The 12,903-nt window shown below is 33.4% G+C and overlaps 1 non-coding gene across 1 annotated transcript; it reads right to left on the bottom strand.

Annotated features, from left to right (window-relative positions):
- Positions 1-10,987: 10,987 nt before the first annotated feature.
- LOC125113820 (U6 spliceosomal RNA) lies at positions 10,988-11,094 on the bottom strand. The gene has a single exon (XR_007131613.1). It is a non-coding gene; the product is annotated as a U6 spliceosomal RNA (small nuclear RNA).
- Between the last annotated feature and the right edge of the window lie 1,809 nt (positions 11,095-12,903).

Raw genomic sequence — 12,903 nt, 5'->3', positions numbered from 1 at the left:
TTTTTTTTTTTTTTTAGGGCTGCACTCGCGGCATACAGAGGTTCCCAGGCTAGGGGTCTAATCAGAGCTACAGCTGCTGGCCTATACCACAGCCACAGAAACATGGGATTCGTGCCAAGTCTGCAACCTACACCACAGCTCATAGCAACACTGGATCCTTAACCCAGTGAGCGAGGCCAGGGATCAAACCCACAACCTCATGGTTCCTAGTCGGAAGATAATGTGAGAAAAATTATACACACACACACACACACACACACACACATATATAATTGGGTCACTTTACAGCAGAAATTGACAGAACATTCTAAATCCACTACAATAAAAAAATAAAAATTTAATACCATCAAAATAATTAGAATAGGATAAGAGTTGTGAGGGGGAGGGGCATGCTGCTAAAAAGCATACCTTAGGTGAAAATCACTTAGGAATGGAGGCTAGTGTAAGTTTTCCTGAGGAATTAACTATTCAACTGAGATCTGACAGAAAGTAAGATTCAACTAGATAAGGACTGAATGCTGTTTACGGGCAGGGGAAGACAATCTTAGGCAAGCTAAATAGCCCAGAATGTTCAGGATGGAACTGAAAAGAGGTCATAATATCTAGAGCACAGAGCACAAGGCGAGATCATAATGCTAAATGAGACTTGTGAGGCAGATGGAAAACAGATGATCTCGGGTTTGTGGGCCAGGCTAAATATCAGTCTTTGTCCTTAGAGCAATGAATACCAACATAATCTCCATTGTTAGCTTCTACAATGTTTGCAGGCTGACAGTATGAGATTCTTGTGTTTTCAGGTAATTAAAATTCTTGTTTTTAGATAATTAAGAATGTCTTTTCCTCATATAACTCACATATGTATTCTAATAGGAAATTTAATATCATGCACAATAAAATATTTAAAAAAACCCCTAAAGTTCTGCATGGAAAATATAAAACAAAGGAAAATATTTGGGCATATGTTTTATTTAAGAAACTGAATTTATTCAATATTAATGAAAGGGTGGCTAATAGTTTGAGGGAGCATGCTACATATATGAGGTATTATTTCATTTGGATAACATTTAAAGCCTACTGATTAAGCACATATTTGAACATAATATGGCACATGTAGAAGAAACTCTTAAGTAGCTGCAATATTTTTCAGAATCACAGTTTATGAATTCACTGGCATATGGTTAAATCTTGTTTAATCTTGTAAGAAAATATGAATCAAGCACATTGTTTCAGTGGAAACTCAGAGGAGTAAAACACAGTTATACATGGGCAAACCTGAACCTATTAAAAACAGTTGTAGCAATGTATTTCTTATTTCTGAAATACCAGCTTAGATACATGAAAATTATCAATAGTTAAATTCAAAGTAAAGCAATAAAATTTATGATTGATGAATAGTCTAATGCTTCAAACTCATTCAGATACTTCTTTTAAGCCTGAGGGAAATGTGTACTGATGAGAAGTATCAGATGAAATCCAGCTGTATTTTAATCCCATTTCAATCTACCATCAGAAAATATTGACTATTTTTTCCCTCAGACATGCAGCTGTCAACTACCCAACTATGGGCTCAGATTTACATTATAGTTTTATTTCCCACCTATTCATTTTCATCTAAAACACTTGTTCCATGAAACAGCTTTTGCTGTCTGAAAAAGGAAAGCAGGATGTGCGGTCTCATCAAACCTGTCAATGAATGTTCATGGGCACAGTAAATAATATCCGTTAAATTCAAGAGAATATTTCAATCCTAAAAAATGGCAAAACCACTATGCATCTATGTGCATTATTAATATCATATTTATCATTCTAGTAAAAAAATTTCTATTGTGCACCAATAGCTGTACAAATCCCTCCCCCTCTGTTCCCCATCTCAAGAGCCATATTCAAATCCAGGCAAAGTGTGTTTGCTCACTTGGAAAGTAGGCCAAATTACAAGAGTCCTGGGTGGTTGCATAGACTTTAAGATCATTGGAGAATTCAGGAGGCTTTGTAAAGCAGCACAGAGAGAGAATGTATTAGTGAAGATATGCAAGCATACAGTGATAAATCAAAATGCAGTGGCTCAAATGAGTAAAACATTTTTTTCTCATAAAACAGTTCTTAAAAATTGGTCAGGTTGATGGGACCATTATTTTCTGTGTGGTTTTGTAAGAATCCTAGCTCCTTCTGTCATATTGCTCAACTATCCCATTGGATATCATTTGCAATTAAGTCCCATCATTGGTTGGGGAAAAGGAGATCCAGGACAAGGCAGACTGGTTTCTTAAAAGCCTGGGATTAGAAGTAGCATATGTCAGTTCCATTCACTTTCCATAGGGAAGGACCAATCATTCAATCACCCATAATTGTAAGGGAACTAGGAAATACAGTTCTTGTCTAAGTATTCAGTTTTAAGCTACAACTCTACATTAAATGGTGTGGAGAAGAGATTTTGGTAGGTAGCTTCTTGCTTCTGCCTCAGAGAAGTGTTTCTCCTCAATTGTTCTGGACATAAGAGGGTATTTTCTTTGCTTTATTTTATTGCTTGTTCATTTTTCTGGCCAACTAAGTATAGACGAAGCTCACAAAGGCTAAGCCACTTATACTAGCAACTGCAGTTCACAATAAGTCAGCAAGAAACAACAGTCCCCACAGAGCTAAGACTGCTAAATAGAGGAAGCAGTTGTACCTCAATATTCCACATCAACCAAGAAAAAAATAAAGCATGAATTCTTGTGAATAAGATGAATGAGTCTTAGAGCTTGAGATTAACGTGGCATTTCCAGTAATGATATAATAAAATAGCTTTTATTATTTAGCTACGTATTTTTAAAAGCCCATTATGTTACTATGTATTAGGAATATTGTTCTATGTCATAAATACTCTGAGAAATTCTAAGAAAAAGAAATATGCCCCAAGAAATCATGCTTTAAATGATTTTTCTTCAGAAAGTAAATTCAAAATTTGGTTTAACATGGCAATAAAGTATACCTAGGATGGTTTTAAAATTAGAAATGTTAATGCCCACCTTCCCTACCTTTCTAATCTTTTTTCTGATAGCAGAAATACTCATTAAGTTCATAGTAGATTATTTTTGAACAATAAACACTCATTTCATAATCTAAGAAGAGATGGAGGAAGGTTTATTTGCATCTCTGGACCAGATTTGTCTCAGATGAGACTCCAACATTGCATTCAAAACCATCTTCTTAGCTGCACTGGCTAGGTCTCAATATCAAAAACTTTTCCTGCTGATTTTTGTCATTCAGAAAATTGATGATCTTGGTTATCATTTCCTATTCATCCCATTTTATTTTATTTTATTTTATTTTAAATAAAAACTTAAAATTTCATCTTCCTCAGAAGTCATAGTGGTCACTTTCCGAATGTGTGAGGGCAAGTGGGGCCTTGGCATTTATGAGCGTGATGCTATTGATGAGCATGATGTGGGTCTTTATTAAATACTTTGGAGATTATGTCTATAGTTGCAGTTTTGTACTGTATTTGGAACCCCAGGATATTTGCTCTGGGACCAGAGTACTTTAATACATCCTTACCATTGACTATGCTTATGCAGAAAAGACCCAACTCTATTTTCTGGAAGGCATTTCAGCACATACCTCAGTTTCGCATGATGGAGCTTTTTCTTACCTCCCTCTTGTTGTGCCTGTACATGTCTGTTCTTCAGTTCTGGATGAAAAGAGATGTGATTAATAATGGAAGCGGTTTTTACTGTCATATGTCTATATACTTGCACTCACCTAGAATAAACCTAAAAGCTCACTAAGACATTTGTGTCTTCCTATAAAAATTGATTTCAGGGTATCAAGGTCTACAGGCATCTTCCAGGCAAATTGAAGGTTAGGTAATTATTTTTAGGAATAAATGGAAAATGTATAAATCAGAGTACTAAGTGTGTGTTAATTGTCATTTAAATGGAAACATATGAAACACCAATTTGGATATAAATTCAAAATTGTATTTTTTTTACCCCTTTCATATAAACCAGAATAGGCTGTGGCCATTAGTTTTTCTTCAAGATCCAATAGACCTTAGTGGTGAAAAATGTGGTCATCCCAATAGCCCAAGTTCAAACATAAGTTCTGCTGCATACTTACTATAGAATTTGGGCATATTACTGTTCTTTCTCTCTCTCCCATTTTTTTTTTGTTGTTGTTGTTCCCTATCTGTAAAATTCAGTAATAATAAAAACAGCATACAACTCTTGGATCAAGTGAAATTAAATATAGTCATACAACAAACCCTAAAGTAGGCCAAGAACATAACAAACTTTATATATTATTAGTCTTTATTTACTTGCCTAACAGTTTTATTAAAGTTAAAGGTACATTTGCCTAAAAAGCAAGAATATAAAACTAGTGGATATTTATAAAAACTGACATCAACAATATGTAGTAATAAAAATATTCATTCAAATTATTGGAGATCAATTCAACATCAGGGTATTATTTGAAAGTAAAACATTACTAATAGAAATATAAAAATCTTCCACTTTTCATCTTTACAATGTTCAAAAAATAGTACAAGTATATGTGGGATTTGAGGCAATTAAACCAAGAATGAGATGGGTGAAAAAAAGTCTCTGTAAATAAAATCTAAAATATCCATTTTATACATAGTAACAAGCAAGCAGGTATAATTATAGTTGTAATATAGTCTATTACCCAGGCTCTAAGATTTCACATTTAACTAGAATTTTCTAATTTCTTCCAAATTCAGCTCTACCAGATTTTGGTTATAAGAGCTTTTTTAAGAAAGAAACTTTTGTTTAAACATGACTTTTCTTGAGTTAAGTAGACATTTCTATCAGCTTTTTCTTGTTTTGTTGCTGAATGTGTATGAGATTCCCAGGATCATTAGACTTCTGAGAACAGCAGCCAACTTTTTAGACTGAAAATAAAATGAACAGAAACAAAGGAACTCAGATGATATAGACAAAGTACAAAAAAGATGGAAATTTATTTTAAAATTAATAGCTTGAGAAAAGAAACAAATATAAGATTCTATAAAGAGGAAAAATCAGGAAATTATAGAAGCCCTTGGGAAATAAAAGTAAGATAAATTTTAAAAATCAAAATTTCAGTATAAGGTAGGAAGGTGGAAGGAAAGAAAATAAAATTTACTTCCAAGTACACTATGAACATAAAGGAAAATCATAGTAGAGAAAATTAAAGAAATTGAGAATCAATATAGCAATTCAAACATGCATGTTATTAAAATCCACAAAGGAAAGAAAAACTAAAGGAAAATATATCACTGAGATAATGTAGCAATCATCCCCAGCCTACACTTGGCATGAATTTCTATACACATAAGTGCTCAGAATAATGGATCCTAAAAAAAAAAAAAAAAAGAACTGGTTATGGCGTGAGCGGGGAGGAGAGAGGGACGGAGAGAGAGGGAGAGAAAGCTTTAACAGAAAAAGAGGCATGGGAGATGGTGATCACAAAAATTTTTTAATATGAATCTTAATTGAGATCTAGAAGAAAATTTTAAAAGTTCAACATTTTGAGGATAAAATAATTGTAATTTGGGGTTATATACTTAAATAATTCATCAACTTTGAGAGTAGAATAAAAACTTTTTAGATAAGCATGTCTCCAAAAATTTCACTCCTGTCACCTCTTTTTTAAGATGATGAAATACTCAAAAACCAGCACTTAATCCTCAGAAAAGGAAAACTTCAGATTCTGAAAATAGAACATTCGACAAAAGAAAATGGTAAGGAGACCCATCAGGATGAGATTTAGGAGAACTGGGGCATGCATTCTTGCATGCGTTATTGGTCTAGATTTGAACAAGAAAACAAAAAGCTCACTAGGTGGCGGGGGTAGGGAGAAGTGCATGAACAGGCTAATGGGGAAGGAGTTTTGTATTAAGAGGCTGTTTGAGATTGTTGGACAGTTATGAAGATTAGCAACAAGTGCATAGAGAAATGAACATATAAATAAGAGGTAATAAATTCTAGGAAAAATGAAAACATTGTAGAACTAAACAAATGTAAATACAGTGAATCACTTGACTCAAAGTAAATGATGTTTATTTGGTCTTAGTATTGTAAGTTTAAATACCAATTTAGCCAAAAACTGTGATTTAACTATGTAGGGTAGAAGCAGGAGAACAGTGGTATACTTGAGCTGATTAAACCATAATAGCAAGTCAAGGGATTTTGCTTAGCAATGTTAAATAAAATAGCAAGGTAAGCATTGCCATTAAAAAGTGCAAGTAAATACCAAATAAAAATAATATAACAATAAGATACAAAATAATAGAATAATCAGGACTTCAGTATAGAAGAATATTTCATTTCCATCTTATTATGATCTTTTTACTTTTTAAACTTGGTGCATGTGTTAGTTTTAAAATATGTACATATTTATTAACATGAATATTTCTCCTTTATAACTGGCTTAAATAACAGCAGACCTCCCATTCCTCAGGCGTTCCAAGAAGGGCACTGTCAAACTTGCTTTCTCTTCCGAGTCTTAGTTAATCATCCCCTCTATGGGATATGGAATAACTAAACACTTGAAGATTCTCCAAATGTGGCTAAGAAAGCATGGAGAGCCACTGCCTTGACAGGAGGAATAAAGAACGAAGGCAAATCACTTCCGAGTTGTCAGGGACCTGAATTAAAACTGGAACAGATTTTTAAAGTATGAGCCAAGGAGCTTCATGGATTTTTAGCCTGGGGTTAACAGAGCAGAGGGTCCAGTTCCCACTTATTACATCAGTGCTTTTTGCTATGGCCAAAGAAGAAAAAGAAAGACTAGGAATTATTTCTGAAATATATTTTGAAGTTTATATACTATAGCAGAGGTCAGAAAACTATAGCCTTTCACCTCTTCTCTCTCTTCATTTGTGTATGGCCATTTACACTGTTATATGGTTGAAAAAAAATTCAGGGAAAGGATATTTTGTAATACATGAAAATTATTTGAAAATAAAACTTCAATGTCCACAGTTAAAACTGTATTGGAACAGAGCCATTTCCAACCATTTACACATTGTCTCCAGCTGCTTTTGCTCACCAGCACATTTTGAGCAATTGCCTAAGAGAGTGTAAAGCCCACAAAGTTGAAAATATTGACTACCTGATACTACACAAAAAGAAAGTTTGCCAACCTCTGTACTATGTCTCATTAAGATAATTAACTTTTTGATCTCTTCCATATATATTTCATGGGAGAAATCTGACCATTTTTGAGGAACAGAAGAAATTGCTGAACAAGGAAATTAGTAGCAACAAGCCTTCCTAGTTTAAGTTCTCACTGACATATAGTAGTTCTATGCATAGTTTTCTAAGGTACCTCCATACGGTTCTCCATAGTGGCTGTACCAGCTTACATTTTCACCAACAGAGCAGGAGGGTTCCCTTTTCTCCACACCCTCTCCACCATTTGTTATTTGTGGACTTTTTAATGATGGCCATTCTGACTGGTGTGAGGTGGTATCTAGTGGTAGTTTTGATTAGCATTTCTTTAATAATCAGCGATATTGAGCATTTTTTCATGTGCTTGTTGGTCATCTGTATATCTTCCTTGGAGAAATGTCTATTCAGGTCTTTTGCCCATTTTTCCTTTGGGTTGTTGGCTATTTTGCTGTCGAGTTGTATAAGTTATTTGTATGTTTTAGAGATTAAGCCCTTGTCAGTTGCATCATTTGAAACTATTTTCTCCCATTCTGTAAATTGTCTTTTTGGTTTTTGGTTTTGTTTTGTTTTTTAGATTTCCTTTGCTGTGCAAAAGCTTTCCACGGAAAAGAAAATCATGGACGTGGAGAACAGACTTTTGGTTACCAAGGGGGAGGGGGAAGTATGGGATGGATGGGGTGTTTGGGGTTAATAGATGCAGACTATTGCCTTTGGAATGGATTAGCAATGAGATCCTGCTGTGTAGCACTGGGAACTATGTCTGGTCATTTATGATGGAGCACGATAACGTGAGAAAAAAGAATGTATACATGTATGTGTAACTGGGTAACCATGCTGTAGAGTAGAAAATTGACAGAACACTGTAAACCTGCTATAATGGAAAAAAAATAAAAATCATTATATATAAAAAAATAAGTTCTCACTGTCATTTGATTAGTCTAATCAATAATGTACAGCCAGACTCACCCAAAACCAAGTATCTTAGATTTTGCAGATAGTTCAAGATTCACTCTCTCTAGACCAAGTCAGCTGCCCAAGAACCAGATTTGTGTGAACTAGCAGATTTAGAGTGCTCTTGTGGACTATGATAAGGATCTTTGGCACATGAAGAGGAGCAATTCGAAAAACAAGGTTATAAAATCTACCATCTTGTCAATGTGGATGCCCTGTGCAATTGGACATTGTGCAATTAACCATTTTGTATTAGTTTCTTCCAAATGGAGAAAGTGACATATTGAACTGGAGACACAAAATAAGTAAATAGGAATTTAATTGGGGAAGAATGCCAGGAAATAGCAAAAGCAAAATGTTAGCCTTAGAGACTCTGAACTTTACAGTTATTCTTCCTCAGTCATTTGAAAGATTTTTTTGAAAGTCATTTGAATGTCATTTGAAAAGCCAGGAGTCAGATAATCCAAACTGAAGAAACATGACAAAATCCTCTTAGAGAGGAGCCATGCTCATGGCTAAATTTAAAATTGTTTTCCTACTTTTTAAAATGTTCAATAATTTTGAGTACACCTTGATAAGAATCCTTTTAGATTATCACAACTTTTCAGTAGTCATATCACATCTTTTTTTAAATATTAGAATTATTCATAAGTCTAGCTAGATCCCCTTCTTTTCAGAGACACACAAAGAACTTGAGAACCCAGCAGGAGATCTTTGCAGTCGTACAGGAAAAGGATGTACAGCAAAACAGAAATGAGCATATTAGGAGATGGCTGCTTGGCAATCATTACTGGAAGCCTGAGTAAACAGTCTATAATCTGCCTTCTCCCATGAATGTCTGTTGGGTCTTTCAAAACTAAGTTGTTCCTCAATAAACCACAGCGCCTAGTGAAGGATGCCTCAAATGAAATAATTCAGCAGCTAACAATGCCTCCAGCAATACAGCACATGGATTCCATGCCTCTCCCTCTACCACCACATTCTGTAGTTATAAATCAGAAGACTATGCCACTTAGAAAATAAAACTTCATAAGGAAAATACAAGGTGTTTGACAGGAAGGCAGACATACATGCACGCCCACAAACATACTGGTTTGTTAATTCATTCAACAAATGTTTTTTGAATACTGCTATGTACAAGGTAACATAATAATTTAGAAATGAAGGCACATCAACTGGGTACTATTATAATTGGAAAGGTATTATTGGAACAGATGAAGAAGAAAAACTTTTGGCATCTTTTATAATCATGGACTTAAGTCTTCCCCAAGGTTGTCAGTTCTGGAATTACATTTCCTGAGTGTAACTATACAGGTGAATTATGAAGTAAGATAAAATGGAATTCAAGAAAAAATAAAGATTTAAATAAACTTTAAAATTCTAAAGACGACAAAGATCCCTATAATTACATTTATATCACTGTGAGCAGAAATGTATTAGAGAGAGTTATGAAACTATCTCACAGTAGGCAAAAAGAAGCTATATTTTAAATTTGAAGGGTAAAGTTAATACACTCATAAAAATTACAATAATTATATTTTTAAGTTTTGCACATTTGTTTATTATTTATCACTTTGATATACAAAGGACAGAGTTGGTTTATATTTGTTTAATATCATATTCCTATTAGTAACTCTGTGAGTTTTAAACATTTTAAAATGCATCTACATATCTATGTATTGTTTCATCAATATTCACTTCATTGTAGTTTCCTCCTGTAATCATTCTAAGGAAAGCTCGCATGTACTTTTTATTTTAATTTCAATTGAAATTTATTTGACATAAATATTGTGATGCCAGATTTTTAAGGTTTTTGTCTAAGTCTTTTGATGATTTTCTTAATTTTTAGAGTCCTTAGTTTTTGATGTGGGCTGTATAGTTAAACTTATTTTTGTTCTCCTAAACTTAGTCTTTTTTTCTCTTAAGATATAAGTTTATGTTATACAATATAAAATGTGTTTGATATCTTATTTTTTTCAATGTTTTATGTCTCTGAATATTTTCCATGTATTTCCTATATTTTACTAAATCTTATTTTTGCCTTTTATAACTTAAGAGGTATAAAGTCTGTTTTCTAATAAAAGAGCTGGCATATATAAATAAGTTATAGTTATTTTTTTAAACTCCATGCCCAGAAAAAAACATTGTCATTCTTAAATGAAGTGATAAAACACACTACATATTCTTCCTATCTGTCTTGCTTCTCCAACTCACTCAAAATCATTCTTTTTTTTTTTTTGGCATAGTCTTGATCTTTATTTTTAGTCCATGAATATTAATTAAATGTTTATTTTTATTAAATTATTCTGTTTTGAAATCCTAAAATTGAAAATTATTATTTTTGACTCAAGTATGCTTTGCTTTACAAGAGAACTAGATATTTCCACTTTTCTCTACATATATTCATATTTTTTTTTGTCGTTAGGGCCACACATGCAGCATATGGAAGTTCTGGGGCTAGGGGTTGAATCAGAGCTACAGCTGCAGGCCTACATCACAGCCATGACAATGAAGCATCTGAGAAGGTTCTGCAACCTACAGTGCAGCTATAGAAACATTGAGTTCTTGACCCACTGAGTGAAGCCAGGGATGGAACCTGCAATCTCACAGAGACTACATGCGGTCCTTGACCCTGCTGAGCCACAATGGGAACTCCTCAATTTAACAAGTCTGCATTACTGGGAATGATAAATGTTTATAAAAAATTAAAATTTAGCAGCTAAATTAAAATTTAGCCTAATACATAATTTCCTCTTTTTCTTTTTTTTTTGTCTTTTTAGGGCCACACCCACAAATTCCCAGGCTAGAGGTTGAATCAGAGCTGCAGCTTCCAGCCTATACCACAGTCACAGCAACATGGGATCCGAGCTGCATCTGTCACCAAAAATATGGAATGCTTCACAAATTTGCGTGTCATCCTTGCACAGGAGCCATGCTAATCTTCTCTACATCATTCCAATTTTAGTATACGTGCTGCCGAAGCAAGCACAAAATTGCGAATTATTTAAAATTTATTTTATATTTAAGTTCATTGATTTCTCTAAATTGCTTCACCATTTTATGTTTTCGTAATTGAGGTATATACTTATCTGTAGACTGGCTTAGCTTTTCCAATTGACTTTTTAGGAATCAAAGGTATTCCTAAAATGTTGTTTTTCTTTCTCATGAATAATAAGTCACCTTAGTATATAATTAATTTATCTCAATCTTTCCAAATTAAAAAATCTGCAGGCCCTGCTCCTTTGATTTCTGCATCCATTTCTTGCTAAGGACAAAGCTGAAAAATGGTATGACATTACGTTTTGCTTTATAGGTGATCAGATTCCTCTGAAATGATCTCTGAATCTTACGTCTATATTTTCTGTCCCTATCTCTCAATCAACCTATCTATCTCTCATCCTACCTACATATTTATATTTATTTCTATCTATATTTTTTTCTCTTTGTTGTTTGGCACTTCTCAGGATGAGTTTAATGCTCATGATTTCATTCAAATCAGAAAATTTCCTTAAAATTTGGATTTATTGTTTCTGTTGTTATTTCTCTTGGTCAGAACATCAATGTCTGTATTTCATTGTTCATGCTCCTAAATTATAATTTTGTTATTATGTCTTTAGTCTTTTTTTTCTCAAATGTTCATAATATTTTTCTCAAACAAGTTCTCAATGTGATTTGTGTTGGTGTTTTAATTATGCTCTTTCTAGTTGCTTATCATGTTTGCAAATTGTGAAATAGCATTCCCATCTTAATTCTTTTCATAAATTCTCTTTTCATTGCATTATATTGCTTTATCACTCCTTATTTGAAAGTTTTTTTTTTTTTTAGAATTCCTGAAAGAGTTGTTTTAGCTTGCAATTTCATTTCATTTCAGTTGCAATGGATCCAACACATGTTATTCATCTCTATAGTGTTTGACATTTCTCTTTTCCCATTTTTTTTCTGCACTTGAAAAATAATTATGTAAGAGGTTTTTTTTTTTTTTCTGTTTGTTCTCTTTATTTTACTTATCTTTAAAGTCACGTAGTTCTTTCTGTGTGTAATCTCTTATCAAAATTATTGTGATTGGAACTGCATTTATTTTTCTCTCCATTTGTATGGGCAATTTTTGATAGTGCTCATAGAAACCTTAAGTGGGTGGTCTCAAGGTTCATATTTTATATACTGTATTCAGTACTTGGAATGTCTTATATTTAGGAAAGGAGAGGAAATTAGGATGAAAAGACACTTGAAAACTATGTTCTAGAAAACACAAATTTTATGAAATTTGCATACTATAATATCATTAAGATCAAGGCACACTCTGTCCAACTGTGAGAACCCTCTGAATATGACATAACCTCTACTAGCACTTTTAAAAAAATTCTGTATTATAGTTGATTTGCAATCTTCTGTCAATTTCTTCTGCACAGCAAAGTGGCCCAGTCATACATACATATATATACACACACATATATATACACATTCTTTTTCTCACATTACCCTCCACCATGTTCCATCACAAGTGAATAGATATAGTCCCCTGTTCTATAAAGCAGGATCTCATTAACACATTTTTATGGAATCTACTTTCTCACAAAGCCTGTGTCCTTGGTCAGAAGTTCTTACCTTCATGCTCTCTTATAGATTGCATTTTACAGATTATGCGAACATCAACAGAACTCTAAGTCTTATTTTTATTCCTTAGAAATCAGCAAAAGACAATGTAGAATAAGATTTAAAACAACAAAGAGGCTAAACACCTTTCATGGCTTATTAATTTAGCCATTATTCCATTTTCAGTAAAATACCACACAATGGT

The sequence above is a fragment of the Phacochoerus africanus genome, chromosome 1 (assembly GCF_016906955.1).
Source record: "Phacochoerus africanus isolate WHEZ1 chromosome 1, ROS_Pafr_v1, whole genome shotgun sequence".
In the NCBI taxonomy this organism is placed as follows: Eukaryota; Metazoa; Chordata; class Mammalia; order Artiodactyla; family Suidae; genus Phacochoerus; species Phacochoerus africanus.
Note: the sequence above shows the minus strand (reverse complement) of the source record. Positions and strands in the feature narration are given on the sequence as shown.